We start from the raw sequence: 14,764 nt of genomic DNA, 5'->3' as shown, positions 1-14,764 counted from the left end.
TCTCCACAGAGCAGAGCCTGAAAGTCACAGAGCCATCCCCGCCCAGCACACATGGGAGCGAGATCCCATTTTACAGACAGGAAAACCGAGGCTCTGAGGGCTCTACCCCTCGCCCGAGAAATTCCTCAGCAGTTCACAGCCACGTCTTCTGCTGCTCAGACCAGGCAGTTGCCGGGAATTTGGGCCAGCCTCCTTTTCGCCCAGATGTTGGACCAAGTCCTTTGAATTCCCAGCAGAAGGGAGAGGTCCACAGACATCTCAGAGCTCAGATTAGGACTGTGGACTGTGGCTCTCTAGCCTGCTTTGTGGCGAGCTTGGGAAGTGACCCTGTGGCGTGGCGGCTGGCGAGTGCCTTCAGCCTGGGCAGCAAGACCCTTTTTCATGAGCGTGAACCGCCCTTGGCCCCGACGAAACAGCAGCGGGTTCCAGGCTTGAGGTTGTGCCCACAGGATTCGCTGAGCCCAGCTGGTCAGCCCAGCCAGAGACGCAGTCACCGAAAGCCACAAGAGTCCCACCCGAGGGACCTGTCCTGCCCTGTGCAGCTCCCCCCCCGGCCCCGCCGGGAAGGGCCAGCCCAGTCCTCCCTAGGAGGGCCCAGTTGCCGGGAGGGCCCCATGTCAACGCGGGAGGGCCCAAGACTTGTGGCCCCCGCGTTGACAGGCAGTGGGTACACAGAGAGACGGGTGTGAGTGGAGCGCAGGGCCCCTGGAGCAGGGGCGTCGGGAGTGACTGGATTGAGGCCAGCATACACAGGCCCTGGTGGCCTTTCTCCTGGACTCACAGGAGGGCTGATGGGCGTGGGGCGGGGCGGGGCGAGCTCTGTATTTAGGTCCACGCTCCACTGGAGGACCGCTTCCTCCGTCCACATCGCTCTGCCTGGAACTGTGTCCGGTAACTAGTCGGCCCTTGGCACTGATGGCAACTCCGCTGTTCTGGTGTCTCTGGCTAAAACCCAGAGGTCACCCTTGAGGCCTCATTTTCTCGCATCTCACACCCAAACGCTGGGTTGCCTTATACTGGCTCACCTGCAAAGGGAAGTCCAAGGCCAGCTGCTTCTCTCCACCTGCACTGCCTCTGCCTGGTCCAGGCCGCCGTCTTCTCACCTGGGCCATGCTGTGGTATCCCCGCTGTGCTGTGTGTCCCCGTGAGCCCGCCCTCACCCTGCGTGCTCTCTCCCAACGTAGCAGGCCGAGGGATGCGTGGAGAACTTGACTTCCGTCCTCTCCTGGGCCTCCCCTCTCAGAAGCCCCCAAGGTCTTTCCATCTATACTGAGGTGAATAGCATCCCCCCGCCAAATTCACATCTGCCTGGACCTGTGAGCGTGACGTCATTTGGAAATAAGGTCTTTGCAGATGTAATCAAGTTTAAATGAGGTCAGACTAAAGTAGCCCTAATCTAATGACCAGGGTCTTTATAAGAAAAGGGGAATTTAGGCACAGACACAGAGGGAAGACACATGTGTGAAGATAGAGGTGCAGGGGGGAGGAATGCAGCCACAGGCCAAGGACACCTGAGGCCACCAGAAGCCAGAAGAGACAAGGCAGGATCCTCCCTGAGAGCCTTCAGGTGGAGCCTGGCCCCGCTGACACCTTGATTCCAGACTTCTGGTCTCCCAAACCGTGAGACAACATACTTCGGTTGTTCGACGCCACCCAGTTTGTGGCCATTTGTTATAACAGCCACAGGAGACTAATGCCGCCTCCTCTATCTGCCGTGTGGAGATTGCAACGCTCATCATCTAGCAAAGCCCCTGAGAAATTCTGCAAGTGAGCACGTGTTCCATTTTCCCGAGCTTATCCCATCAGGCAGGCATCCAGCTGCAACCACCCTTTCACCTCCCATGGGACCCACTTTGGGAAATGTTGGACTAGAAAATTCCTGACGTCCCCTCCAGCCTGACAGTTCTGTTGCTTTTGGAATTGGAAGCCAAGCCATGAAATACATAGAAAAGTGTATGCGTGATTGGATACTAATTTTAAATATAGTCAAAATGCTCCTGCAATTGTGGGGAAGCAAAACGAGTCCGGGGAAGAACAGCTGCTCTAGTTAAGCAGTCGGATGTGAACGCCACCGACCCCGTAGGAGCTCAGTCTGAGGTCGGTCACTGTGGGAATGAGAACAGTGTAGTGGGTAAGACTGTTTCCTTGGGCTGTGTTCCTAGAAGTGGACTTGCTGGGTCAAAGGTTTTGCATTTTTAAGACATGAGATTCATAGTGCCAACTGCTCTCCAGAAGGTTGTACAGGTTTAAACTTCCACTAACGCAGACCAGCGGTACCCATTCTCCCATCTATGCCAACACTGGCCATTATCCTATTTGACATCTATAAATTGTCCTGTGTGTTTTGACCACAAAGGTAAATAGAGCTTTTATTGAGTTATCTCAGTCTCTACCGAGTCATGCCCAGAGCAGCCTGCCCACCAGCCCATCGCTGCCAGCAGAGGACTCTTGCCAATGACTGGGCAGCGGTGCCCTGAGGTCAGGCCAAATTTTTGGAGGAAACAGCAGACCACACTCAGATTTGGCCCGAAATATTAAACTCTGAAAAAGAGAAGATTCAGTGTCATAGGATCCTTCCCCGGAACAGAGTGGGAGAGAGAAGAGACGTTGGGATTTGGAGTCAGGAACGCCCGAGGGTTTGTCCTGACCTGGCCCCTCTCTAGCTCCGTGACCTTGGGCAACTTACGCGAGCTTTTGCACCTCAGTTTCCTTATCTTTGATGTGGGATAACGACAGCCCCGACCTCTCTGAGTTTGATGGGGATTAAATCATTTCCTCGTTATGAGATGGGCTTTGCGTGTGGAACCCTAAAACAAGCTGAGGTTCCAGGTGGCCCAATCCAGAGAGCATCGCAGAGAGGTGTAGTCCAGCCACCAGAACGGGTTAGGAAGGAATCTGGATTCCCCCTTGCCCTTCTCTCAAACGTCAAGGGGAATCCACTCCTTAGCCCACAGTTGTGTTTCTTAACATCCTGCTTCCTCTGCCCCCTGCGTGTCTTGCGTCCATCCTGCGGCAGCTCCAGGACCCCCGCAGCCCCCCAATCCCCCGCAAAGGTCAGCTCTCGCTTTTGCCCTTTGCCCCCTCCACTTTGCTTTTGTCCTGGAAATGAGCTTCCTCTCTCCAGTTGTGCTTGTTTCCTCATGGCCTCCCCTAGGATCTAGATTCTCCACAAGAAAGGGAGGATCCTCCCCTCTGTTTTCTGGCCTCTGTGGGTCCTGTTCCCCTCTACCTACTCCCGCCTCTGCCTACAACGTGGAACCAGTCTGAGAAAGACAGAACTCTCTTCGGGAAGCGGGGTGGGAGGGAGCTGAGTGGGCAAAGACAAAATACTCTTTAACTGATGGGGGCCCGTTCTGTAAACGTATCCGCGTGTGCTGCCGCTGGCTCCCCTGCTTCCGTCACTTCTCCCTTAACTGAAGCTTTGTAACATCTTTGGAGCTTTCCCTGTAGTGAACATGTTCTTTTCTTCCTCTGAGTCTCCCGAAAGAGAGGTGAGGGGGGGCAAGTTCTAACCCGAGTTTTGGGGCCAGACCGGCATGGCGGCCCAGCCTTGGGAGAGGCAGGCGTGGGAGGTTGGGGCTGGTGGGAGGTCGTCTTCAGTGGCTGCCTCTTTCTCTAGCCTCTTCCCCCCATTGTCAGAGGGCCCCGTTGCTTGCACAGCACGTGTTCAAACAGAACCCACCGAGGTCGCCTCTCCCTCCGCCACCATCCTCACCCTCCTGCTGGGGTCCTGAGAGCGCCGCGTGCCGAGCCCCCCCGAGCCTTGCCCTGAACCTTATCGTGTTCCCTGAGATGCAGAGCGTGCTCTGCTCCTGTGTGTCCTGTCCAGCCCTGACGGGAGGGTGGAGCAAGGTTCGGGGCTGGGGAGAGCTGGAGAGGTGGGGTCAGCCTGGGGTCAGCCCTTCTTAGGAGCTGGGTGGCCTCACGTAGGGTGCTGGGCCTCTACAAGCGTCGCCCTCCTCATCCGCGAAGTGGTCGTGATGATACCTGCCCCCTCACGGCACAGGGCTCGGAGGAAGCCGAACCTGCTAGGCACGCTTAGCTGTGGGCCGCCGTGCATTCCCTCTCTGTGCACCAGGCATCTGCCGGCTGTCCATTCAGCACTCCGTGCCGGGCGTCCCGCCAACTCCTGGTGGTACCCGAGGAGTAGTAGCTGCCGGGGTGGTCGCTGACAGTCTCACCCAGTGGGCGTAATTGCTTTGGTGAGAGTATGGGGCCTGTGGGCTTAAAGGGGGGCCTAACCCAGCCTGGGGTGACCAGGGAAGGCTCCCTGGAGGAGGTGGTGACTGAGCCAGGCCTTAAACAGTGTGTGAAAAGTAGTCGTTCATTTTTCCATCTGTGTGATTAACAAGCATCTATACCATGTCTACAGAGTAGGAATGCCAAGTCAGGTGTTGGGAAAACGAGGGCACATCAAGTGTTGGCCCTGGGAGATTTGAGGCCAGGAAAGTGGCGAGGATGTCTCAGACCTCCCTTTCCAGGCTGCACGGGGCCAGGGCGTGGCCAGGCTGGGTGAGGGAGTGCTGGCAGGGCTGTCCCCACGTGAGGGTCAGAGCCAAGGGCCCCGCACCCCGTTAGGTATGGGAGAGCCATGTGGTGGAGTAGCATGCAGCCAACGACCTCCAAGATACATCGTTAAGTGAAAAACAAAGTGCCAGACTTGCAGGATGGGGCCATTATGCTACATACGTGTGCACGTGTGTGTGTGAGCACACGTACGGGACGCCCAGGACACGGACTGGAAGTCTCTCACCCACCTGAGACCCTGCTCCTGGGAGGATGTTTGCTGCTCATCTGAGGAGCCCACGGGGTTGCAGAAAGCCAGCAGGGCCGGGGGGAGAGGGGACAGGCCCAGAGCAGGCGAGCGCGGCTGGCGAGAAGGCCCCCCCCCGCAACACGGGGCTGCCGCGTGGCATTGAGGTGGACGCTTGTTATATGCATACAAGCATGTGATGGGGTGTTACTCAGCCGTGACCCGCTCCGCCACGCGTGAGCCTCGAAGACGTGCTGAGTGAAGGAAGCCAGGCACAGCGTGTGAGTCCGTCCACAAGCAGTGTCCAGAGCAGGCCAGTCCATAGAGACAGAGTGAAGGGTCGCTGGGGGCTGCGGAAGCGGGAGTCAGTGATGTTGGGTCTAGGGTTTTTTGGGGGATGATGGAAATGCTTTGGAACTAAACACAGGTAGTGGTTACACAACACTGTGAGGGTACCAAATGCCACTGAATTGTCTATTTTAAAATGGTCAGTTGTTTTTCTTCTTTTTTTTTATTGAAGTGTAGTTGGTTTACACTGTTGTGTTAATTTCTGCTGCACAGCAAAGTGACCCAGTTGTACATATATATTCTTTTCCATATTCTTTTCCATTCTGCTCTATCACAGGATATTGAATACAGTTGCCTGTGCTCCACAGGAGGACCTTGTTGTTTACCCATCCTCTGTGCAAAGACATAGCTGCTCACCCCAAGCTCCCACAGTCCCCTCCCCCTTGGCAACCACAAGTCTGTTCTCTATGTCTGAGAGTCTGTTTGTGTTTCAGAGATGGGTTCACTTGTGTCATATTTTAGATTCCACATATAACTGATATCATATGGTAGTTGTCTTTCTCTTTCTGACTTACCTCACTTAGTATGATAATCTCTAGTTGCATCCATGTTGCTGCAAATGGCATTATTTCATTGTTTTTTATGGCTGAGTAATATTCCATTGTGTATATGTACCACATCTTCTTTATCCATTCCTCTGTCGATGGACATTTCGGTTGTTTCCACGTCTTGGCTATTGTGAATAGTGCTGCTGTGAACATAGGGGTGCGTGCATCTTTTTGAATTACAGTTTTGTCTGGACGTATGCCCAGGAGTGGGATTGCTGGATCCTATGGTAGCTCTATTTTTAGTTTTTAAGGAACCTCCATATTGTTTTCCATTGTGACTGTACCAGTTTACTTTCCCAGTAACAGTACAGGAGGGTTCCCTTTTCTCCACACCCTCTCCAGCATTTATTATTTGTAGACTTTTCAATGATGGCCATTCTGACGGGTATGAGGTGGTACCTCATTGTAGTTTTGACTTGCATTTCTCTAAAAATTAGCGATGTTGAGCATCTTTTCATGTGCCTGTTGGCCACCTGTATGTCTTCTTTGCAGAAATGTCTATTTAGGTCTTCTACCCATTTTCAGTTGGGTTGTTTTTTTGTTGTTGAGTTGTATGAGCTGTTTGTATATTTTGGAAAGTAAGCCCTTGTTGGTCGCATCGTTTGCAAACATTTTCTCCCATTCTATAGGTTCTCTTTTCATTTTGTTTATGGTTTCCTTTGCTGTGCAAAATCTTGTAAGTTTGTTTAAGTTCCATTTATTTTTGCTTTTACTTCTGTTGCCTTGGGGGACTGACCTAAGAGAACAGTGGTATGATTTATATCAGAGAATGTCTTGCCTCTATGCTGTTCTAGGAGTTTTATGGTTGTCCTCTCTTACATTTAGGTCTTTAAGCCATTTTGAGTGTGGTGTGAAGGTGTGTTCCAGCTTCATTGATTTACGTGCAGCTGTCCCGCTTTTCCAGCACCACTTGCTGAATGGACTGTCGTTTTTCCATTGTATATTCTTGCCTCCTTTGTCAAAGATTAATTGACCATAGGTGTGTGGGTTTATTTCTGGGCTCTCTGTTCTGTTCCATTGATCCATATGTCTGTTTTTGTGCCAATACCATGCTGTTTTTATTACTGTAGCTTTGTAGTATTATCTGAAGTCTGGGAGCGTTATGCCTTAAAATGGTCAGTTTTATGTTATGTGAATTTTGCCCCCATAAGTTCTTTTAAAAGAATTCAAACGTTGTCCCAATGACTGTGCATGTAAGGACGGCCGCCCCGGGCCCCAGGCTGCTGACCAGGGAAGAATGGGGCCCAGGCAGCCATGAATCTGCATTTCTAGGTGAAACCTCCTGTTTTACAGATGGGAGCAGCTGACTGTGGGTATTTGACCCACCGATGGGGGCCGGTTCCAGGTCACGGCCACCAGTCTGTGGCCGCTGCCCAAGAGCATCCACCCTTGGTCCAGAGCGCCTTGGTGGCTGCCCACAGGCCTCGGGCTTTGCTGGGAAACAGGAGCGCAGATGGAAAAGTACCCCCAGTGGGGAGAGTCCCAGACAAACTGAAGGCGCTGGTGGTTTTCAAAGACACGAGCTGCAGCCTCTTAAAATTCCCCAGGCCTCCCTGCCATGGATAAAATGCTTTCTGGGGAGATTGCAAATGTTTGCTCTGGTGGGACTTTGTTATAAATGGACTTGGTTTTGTTTAGTTGGTTACGGTTTTATTTGGTTAAAAAAACCCAACCCTATAAGATCATCTTAACTGAGGACTCCATGTTAATCCAAAAAAACCAAGAAAGGGCAAACAAGATGGACCAGTAGTCCGACTGCCCGCTGCACGTGGGGTCTGGCTGCAAAGCCCTTCATCGGACCAGCCTGTCATAGTTGCTACCGTTTCTGGAGTGCCTACTGTGTACCAACCGTCCCGGTCAGCCCTGTATGGTTCCTTCTTTCTAATCCTCCCAAAGGCTTCACAAGGCAGGAACTGTTGTTGCATTGTTTTAAAGATGAGCAAACTGAGGCCCAGAGAGGTGAAGGTGCTTGCCCCAGGTCACACAGCTGGGAGGTGGCAGGGACGGACATTGTAGCCTGTCTGGCTCTTTCAGTGGTATCTCACAGCCACTTAGGCTGAAAACCAGACCTGCCCTCAGAGTAACCCTCACGGAGGCCACCTGGTCACCGAGATTTCTGGGGCGCTGAGCAGAGCCCTGTGTCTGCCAGCGAGCCTGCAAGGCCACCGGTGAGCAACCGTCCCCTGGTGCCCAGATGGCAAGGTGTCACCCAGGCCGAGGCCAGAGAAAGGCCATGTGCAGACCCCCTCCCTGGCCACTTAAACCCGCACCCCTGCATCCCATTGGGGTGGCTTTCCACAGCAGATGCAACCCCTGCTCCCACCAAGGACCCCTCCCTAACAATCCACCCAAGAGGGAAATGTCTTTGAAATTCCTGATCTTGAGAAGTCCGTTTGCTTTGCTCCTGGGCTTTGGGGGAGATGGTCAGCCCATCTTTGGGAAATCTGCTTCAGATGAGCCCCTGCCCCACCCAGCCGATGACCTTTGTGTCTGTGCACACGTGTTAACCCCTCAGCATCTTCTCTGAGCCCGGTAGGCTGACACGTGAGCTTCACCAGCTCTTCCAACCCCAGTGTTCTCTGATTTTAACCAGCTCCAATTCTGAGTTCACTGCCAAGCCTTTCTCTGCCCCAGGGCCTTTGCACAGTCCTTCCCTCCCCCAGGGGCCCTCCCTGATTCTTCTTTCTCTGTGATACTGTCGCTAATGCTCCCTCTCCCTGCTGCTGTTCTTTTATAGCACGAATCACAGCATATAATTATACATTTAATTTCTTATATTTGTGTTTACTGAGGGCAGAGGCCTCGCCAGCACACAGTAGGTGTTCAGTAAATATTTGTGGACCGGCCAGCTGGATGCGCCAGTGTTGTAGGAATTTTTCTGTGGCCTGAGCAGTGTGCAGTGCCCATGCATTTGCTATCCCATGGCGCCCTCTGGTGGACATTAGGCAGATGCCAGGCTGAGACTAACCCCTTTCTCCTCTCCTTTCAGCATCGTCCCCAGCCCCGTGCCACCTGGGACCTGGCCACCAAGGTGTGGCCACCATCGGTGACGTGAGTACATGAAGCAGCAGAAGTGGGTCTTCCTGGAGTTCTGTGAGCTGCTTCTGGATGACCAGGTGAGTTTGAAGTCAGCCAGCTTCTCGTTATTATCATTAATAATATTGTCATTGTTATTAAATAGCGTTAGTAATGTTCAACATAAAACACTCATTGTGCACCACCCATGGGTCCCTGAGCAGCCTCTCCCTGTCGTCGCCTGGGTCCCTTCCCTCTCTCCTCTTCCAGGTGGTGATGGAGACCGTGGTGGGCATGTCTCTGTCATTAACCCATCTCCGTCGCCCCTGGATTTGCATTAAAGCTCATGGGGAAAAGGTCAAGCGAGTTTATATCCCGAGCCAGGGAATGTGATGCTGTGGGACACACATCCCAGACACTCAGAAAGCAGAGTCTGAATATCCGAGGAAGCCCACAAGTGCCCGGTTGGGCCTGGCACCTGCACACATGCTGAGCACAACACAGAGCTTCCGGCGCGGGGGCGGGCGCAGCTCCGGGAAATGACAGCCATTGCTCAAGGCTGAGGGAGGCGCGACTCAGCCTGCAGACGAGGGTGAGGGTCATCTGGCATATGCTTTGCGGTTCAAACCCTCAACTGAAGATATTATCGAAAAAACCTCGGTGAAGGTTTTATTGTTCTCGACTCCTCTGTTTATTCAAGAAGTTATTATTTTTTTTTACTGTTTTTACTTTAAAAAATAAAAACAGAAGGATCTAGGTTAGAAAAAAGTGCTTTTATTCTAGCCAAAACGCCCGTGGGGAATCCCTCCTTTCTCCCTACCTGTGGCAACCTGGGCACATCCTGTAACCTTGAAGAAACTCAGTTGTTTTGGTCTATAAAATGGGTACACTGTTACCTGCCTGAAGGTCGTAGGGAAAATGCAATCAGATCATGTATAGGAAGGCATTTTGGAAACCGGAAACGTCAGAACTGCGTCCTGGCGATCATTACTATTCTTTAACCTTGCACTTGGAGCTCTTCTTGGAACTCGAGCAAGTTCTTCCAGCCTGGGGCCGGTGCTGGTTTGTCAGAGGGCTGGTGGCTGCCTGTGAGCCTCAGCCTCCTGGTGCCCACGGGCCTGTCGAGCTTGGCCGTCCCACGCCGGGCACCTGCTCGGGAGAGGATTTCGGGGCTGGAGCGCCTGTGGACTAAGGAGAACGCTGTCTCGAGTGAGCCAGAGCTTGTGTACCTAAAGGACCACGTCCGCTTCAGAGTGGGCCCCGGCCACCTCCACGCTGATTTGATGATGTCTCCGGACCTTAAGACAGGCCTGCCACTTAGGGGAAGTGGCTTCAGAGCTGGGTGACCCCTTCCTCGGGGTGGCTGGGAAGCAGCCAGGGTCACTGCAGGGCGGCAGGTCAGCGAGGACCGCCCTGCGCTGCCGCAGGTCTCACCAAACTCCAGCAGCAGCCGGGATGCTAGCTCTGCAGGATTGCTACTCTCCCCTGCCACGTGACCCCGCCGAAGGGCCCGCCCCCCCCCCCCCCCCCCCGACTGACCGACGCGTTTCCTGCTTAAATAATCGGCCTTTTCTTGCCTTTTCCTTCGGCCTGTATGAGCCGTGCCACCGTCCAGGCTTGTCTCGTTAAGACGCAGGCTGTCCTCAGAATGAGGAGGCTGTAAACACCCTTCTAAAGTAGACGGCAAGCGGCTCAGCTCAGTAGCCTGCTTTCTGGGTCACGTACTCAAAAACGCTGTTTATTCTACAAACCTATGAGATTTTCTGAAAGGCTCGTCACCTCAGCAAATCCGAATGCTCTCCTTGCCCTCTGTTCCCCTCCTGTTTCGACTTTATACGGACGTGCCTGTGTGCCCGTGCATGTCATCCTGACACAGGAGTGTAACCGAGGGTTGTCCTCTTCGCTCACACAAGTGAAATACGTTTCAGCGTTGCCAAATGGTTAATACTTTGCGCAGCTACCATAGGGTAATTAACGCTTCCCATGTTGGCTGACATCTAGACTTTGCTACTCAAAGTGTGGGCCACGGACCAGCAGCAACAGCACCACCAGGAGTCGGTTAGAAATGCAGAGTCTCAGGCCGCACCCAGGACCTGCTGAATCAGAGTCTAAAGTTTACCCGGATGCAGGGAATGTGTGTGTCCATGAAAGTGTCAGTGTGTAAAATGTTGGATGTATTTGGACAACACGGTGATGTCCTCACGAGAAGAAGGCCTTGCAGGGCGTTCACTTCTGTGGGTTCTCGTGTGTGAACGACTCTTGACAAGAACCTGGGGGCTTTAGGGACCCGAGTAAATGTAAGTGCTTGCTCCCAGCTCATCTCCAGTCAGCCTGCAAAGTCGTGCTGCTTTGGGATGTTCCAGCACTGGAAAATCACAACCATAGAGCCAAGTGTCTCTGGCCCACCTGGGTGGAGAGAGGAGATGACCAAAAAATGGGCCGGATGTTTTTAGGAACGATGGGCTGACGCCACAGGAAGGGAGACGGCATAACGGTGGCAACACCAAGTTTCATGAGTTGGAATTAAATGACGTCATCGCTGATTCCTGCAGCTGTTTAGTCTTACCCGGAGTTGCTGTGTTTGTGTTACTTGGAAAACGTGTGGTGACCATGTGACCTGCAACCAGGTCACCGTTCCTGCGGCGCCATCTTTAAAGCTCTGGGAGGTCCACGTGGTCTGGAGCAGCTCGTCACCCTTGGTCTGGGGCTGGGTAGGAGCCTTCATTTCTCCCTTCTTGACTCGTTCCACACGATGTCCTCAAGGACGACAGTGAGAATGAGGAGATGCAATAAAAGAAGCAGCATAATTAAACCCCAAATGTGTCATTTGGTTTGAACATTGCTTCTTTATCAATTTGAGGTCTCAAGTACCTCCCCCCAAAATTCCTCAGAACAAAGTATGTGCCACTAATGCTTGCGTCGCGGCCCCCAGAGCAGTGACGCCGACCGTTAACTCTCTACCAGACCCGCCGCAGCACCCACCTCGGCTGGCGTTTTCAAGTGGTGTGCTGTTTCTTCGTGTTTAGTCTTGGTAGGTTTCTGATTCTAGGAACTGATCCTCTTCTTCTGGGTTATCCAGTTTGCAGCCCGTAATTGTTCGTAGTGGTCTCTTGTGACCATTCTTCTTCCTCTGGCATCGGTTATAATGTCTAGTTTTTCATCTCTAGTCTTATTAAGTCTGCACAGACCTATAACTAATACGGAGATTGAGTCAGTGATCAAAAATCTCCCAACAAAGTCAAGTCCAGGAATAGATGGCTTCACTGGTAAAGTCCACCAAACACTTAAGGAAGAATTAATGCCATTCCTTCTCAAACTCATTCAAAAAACTGAAAAGGTGGAAACACTTCCAAAGTGATTTTATGAGGCCAGCATTACCCTGATACCAAAGCCAACGACACCACAAGAAAAAACTACAGGCCAATATCCCTGATGAACATGGATGCAGAAATCCTCCATAAAACACCAACGAACTGAATCCAACAGCACATTAAAAGAATCGTATGCCATGACCAAGTGGGATTTAGCTTTGGAATGCAAGGATGTTTCAACAAACAAAAATCAATTAATGTGATACACCATGTTCACCGAATAAAAGATAAAAGATATGATCGCCTCTATAGAAGAAGAAAAAAAAAAAAAAAAGCATTTGACAAAATTCAACCCCCTTTCATGATAAAAACTCTCAACAAGCTAGGAATAGAAGGCAAGTAACTCAACGTAATAAAGGCTATATATAAAAAGCCCACAATTAATATCATACTCAATAGTGAAAAACTGAAAGCTTTTCCTCTAAACCAGAAACAAGGCAAGGATGCCCGCTCACACCTCTTCTATTTAACATAGTACTGGAAGTCCCAGCCAGAGCAGTTAGGCAAGAAAAAGAAGTAAAAGGCATTCAAATTGGAAAGGAAGAAATAAAACTGTCCCTGTCGGCAGACAACATAATGTTGCAAACTCTAAAGATGCCACCAAAAAACTGCTAAAACTAATAAATTCAGTAAAGTTGCAGAATACAAAATCAGCATGCAAAAATCAGCTGCATTTCTATACCCTAACCACAAACTGCCTGAAGGAAATTAGGAAAACAATCCTGTTTACAATGGCACCAAAAAGAATAAAATACTTAGGAATAAACTTAACTAAGGAGGAAAAAAAAAAAAAAAAAACTTAACTAAGGAGGTAAAAGACTTGTATACTGAAAACTACAGAATGCTGATCAAAGAAATTAAAGAAACAAACAAATGGAAAGACATCCATGTTTCTGGACTGGAAGACTTAATATTGTGAAAATGTCCATACTACCCAAATATATCTACCGATTCAGCACAATCCCTATCAAAATCCCAACAGTATTTTTTACAGAAATAGAGAAAACTCTAAAATTCATATGGAACCACAGAAGATCACAAAGAGCCAAATCACTCTTGAGAAAGAACAAAGCTAGAGGCCTCACACTTTCTAGATTCAAAATATATCACAAAGCTGTTGTAATCAAAACTGTATGGTACTGGCATGAAGACAAACATATAGACCAATGGAACAGAATACAGAGCCCAGAAATAAAACCACGTGTGTACGGTCAACTGGTCTTCAACAAGGGTGCCAATGTTACACGATGGGGAAAGGACAGTCTCTTCAGCAAGTGATTTTTAGAAAACTGGACGTCCACACATCTTACACCACAGAGACTGGACCCTTACCTTACACCGCACATAAAACACATCAACTCCAAGTGGGTCAGACTTAAGAGGCCTGAAACTCATAGCATAGCACACAGGGGTTGAAAACAGTGTCCATACAACCTGTGCATGGATGTTTATGGCAGCTTTACCCATCATTGCCAAAACTTGGAGGCAAGCATGATGCCCTTAGGTGGACGAATGGATAAACTGTGGCACAGCCAGAGAGCGGAATACTATGCAGCACTAAAGAGAAATGCCCTGTCAAGCCGTGAAAAGACACGAGGAACCTTAAAGGCATATTACCGTGTGAAAGAAGCCAATCTGAAAAGGCTACTTCATGGTTCCAACTCTATGAGATTGTGGAAAAAGGCAGAACTATGAAGACAGTAAAAAGACCAGTGGTTGCCAGCGTGGGCAAGGGAGTGGAGGGATAGGTAGGCAGAGCACAGAATATTTCTAGGGCACTGAAAATACTCGGAGTGCTGCCAGAATGGTGGACACACAGCATCAGACGCTTGTCCAAACCCGTGGAACGTACACCACCAAGAGTGAACCTAATGAAACTGTGGACTCTGGGTGGTGATGACGTGTCAGTGTAGGTTCATCAGCTCATCAGTGACCAGTGCACCATCTGGCGGAGACGCTGACAGCGCGGGGAGGCTGTGCGTGTGTGGGGACAGCGGGTATGTGGGAACTCTCTCTACCTTCCTCTCAATTACACTGTGCACCTTAAACTGCTCTTAAAAAAGAAGTCTTTTATAATACTCTTGGAAATTAAAACTATCACAGCCTGAATAAAATATCCAATAATAGAGATAGAAGACAAAGTTAGGTATATTTTCCAGAAAACAGAGGAGACAATGAGAGGAAATCAGAGGAGAGTCTAGGCAGCCCAATGCGTAAAAGTCAGAAAAATAAGAAACTGGAGAGGGTGAAACTCCCAAAGACAGAACACGGCAGTCTTTTTTTTTTTTTTTTAACTTTATTTATTATTGGCTGTTGGGTCTTCGTTGCTGCGCGCGGGCTTTCTCTAGTTGCGGCGAGCAGGGGCTACTTTTCTTTGCGGTGCGTGGACTTCTCATTGTGATGGCTTCTCTTGTTGTGGAGCACAGGCTCTAGGCACGCGGGCTCAGTAGCTGTGGCTCGCGGGCTCTAGAGCTCAGGCTCAGTAGTTGTGGTGCACGGGCTTAGTTGCTCTGCGGCATGTGCGATCTTCCCGGACCAGGGCTCGAACCTGTGTCCCCTGCATTGGCAGGCGGATTCTTAACCACTGAACCACCAGGGAAGCCCCTGGAACACAGCACTTTTGTCAGAACCGAGGAGCACGTGTCTAAGGTGGAAAGGGTCCACCAAGCATTAGCACAAGGCATCAAGGCAGAGGACTGTTGACTTTGAGGAACCAAGGACTAAAAAAA

The sequence above is a fragment of the Tursiops truncatus genome, chromosome 19, assembly GCF_011762595.2.
Source record: "Tursiops truncatus isolate mTurTru1 chromosome 19, mTurTru1.mat.Y, whole genome shotgun sequence".
NCBI lineage: Eukaryota > Metazoa > Chordata > Mammalia > Artiodactyla > Delphinidae > Tursiops > Tursiops truncatus.
Note: the sequence above shows the minus strand (reverse complement) of the source record.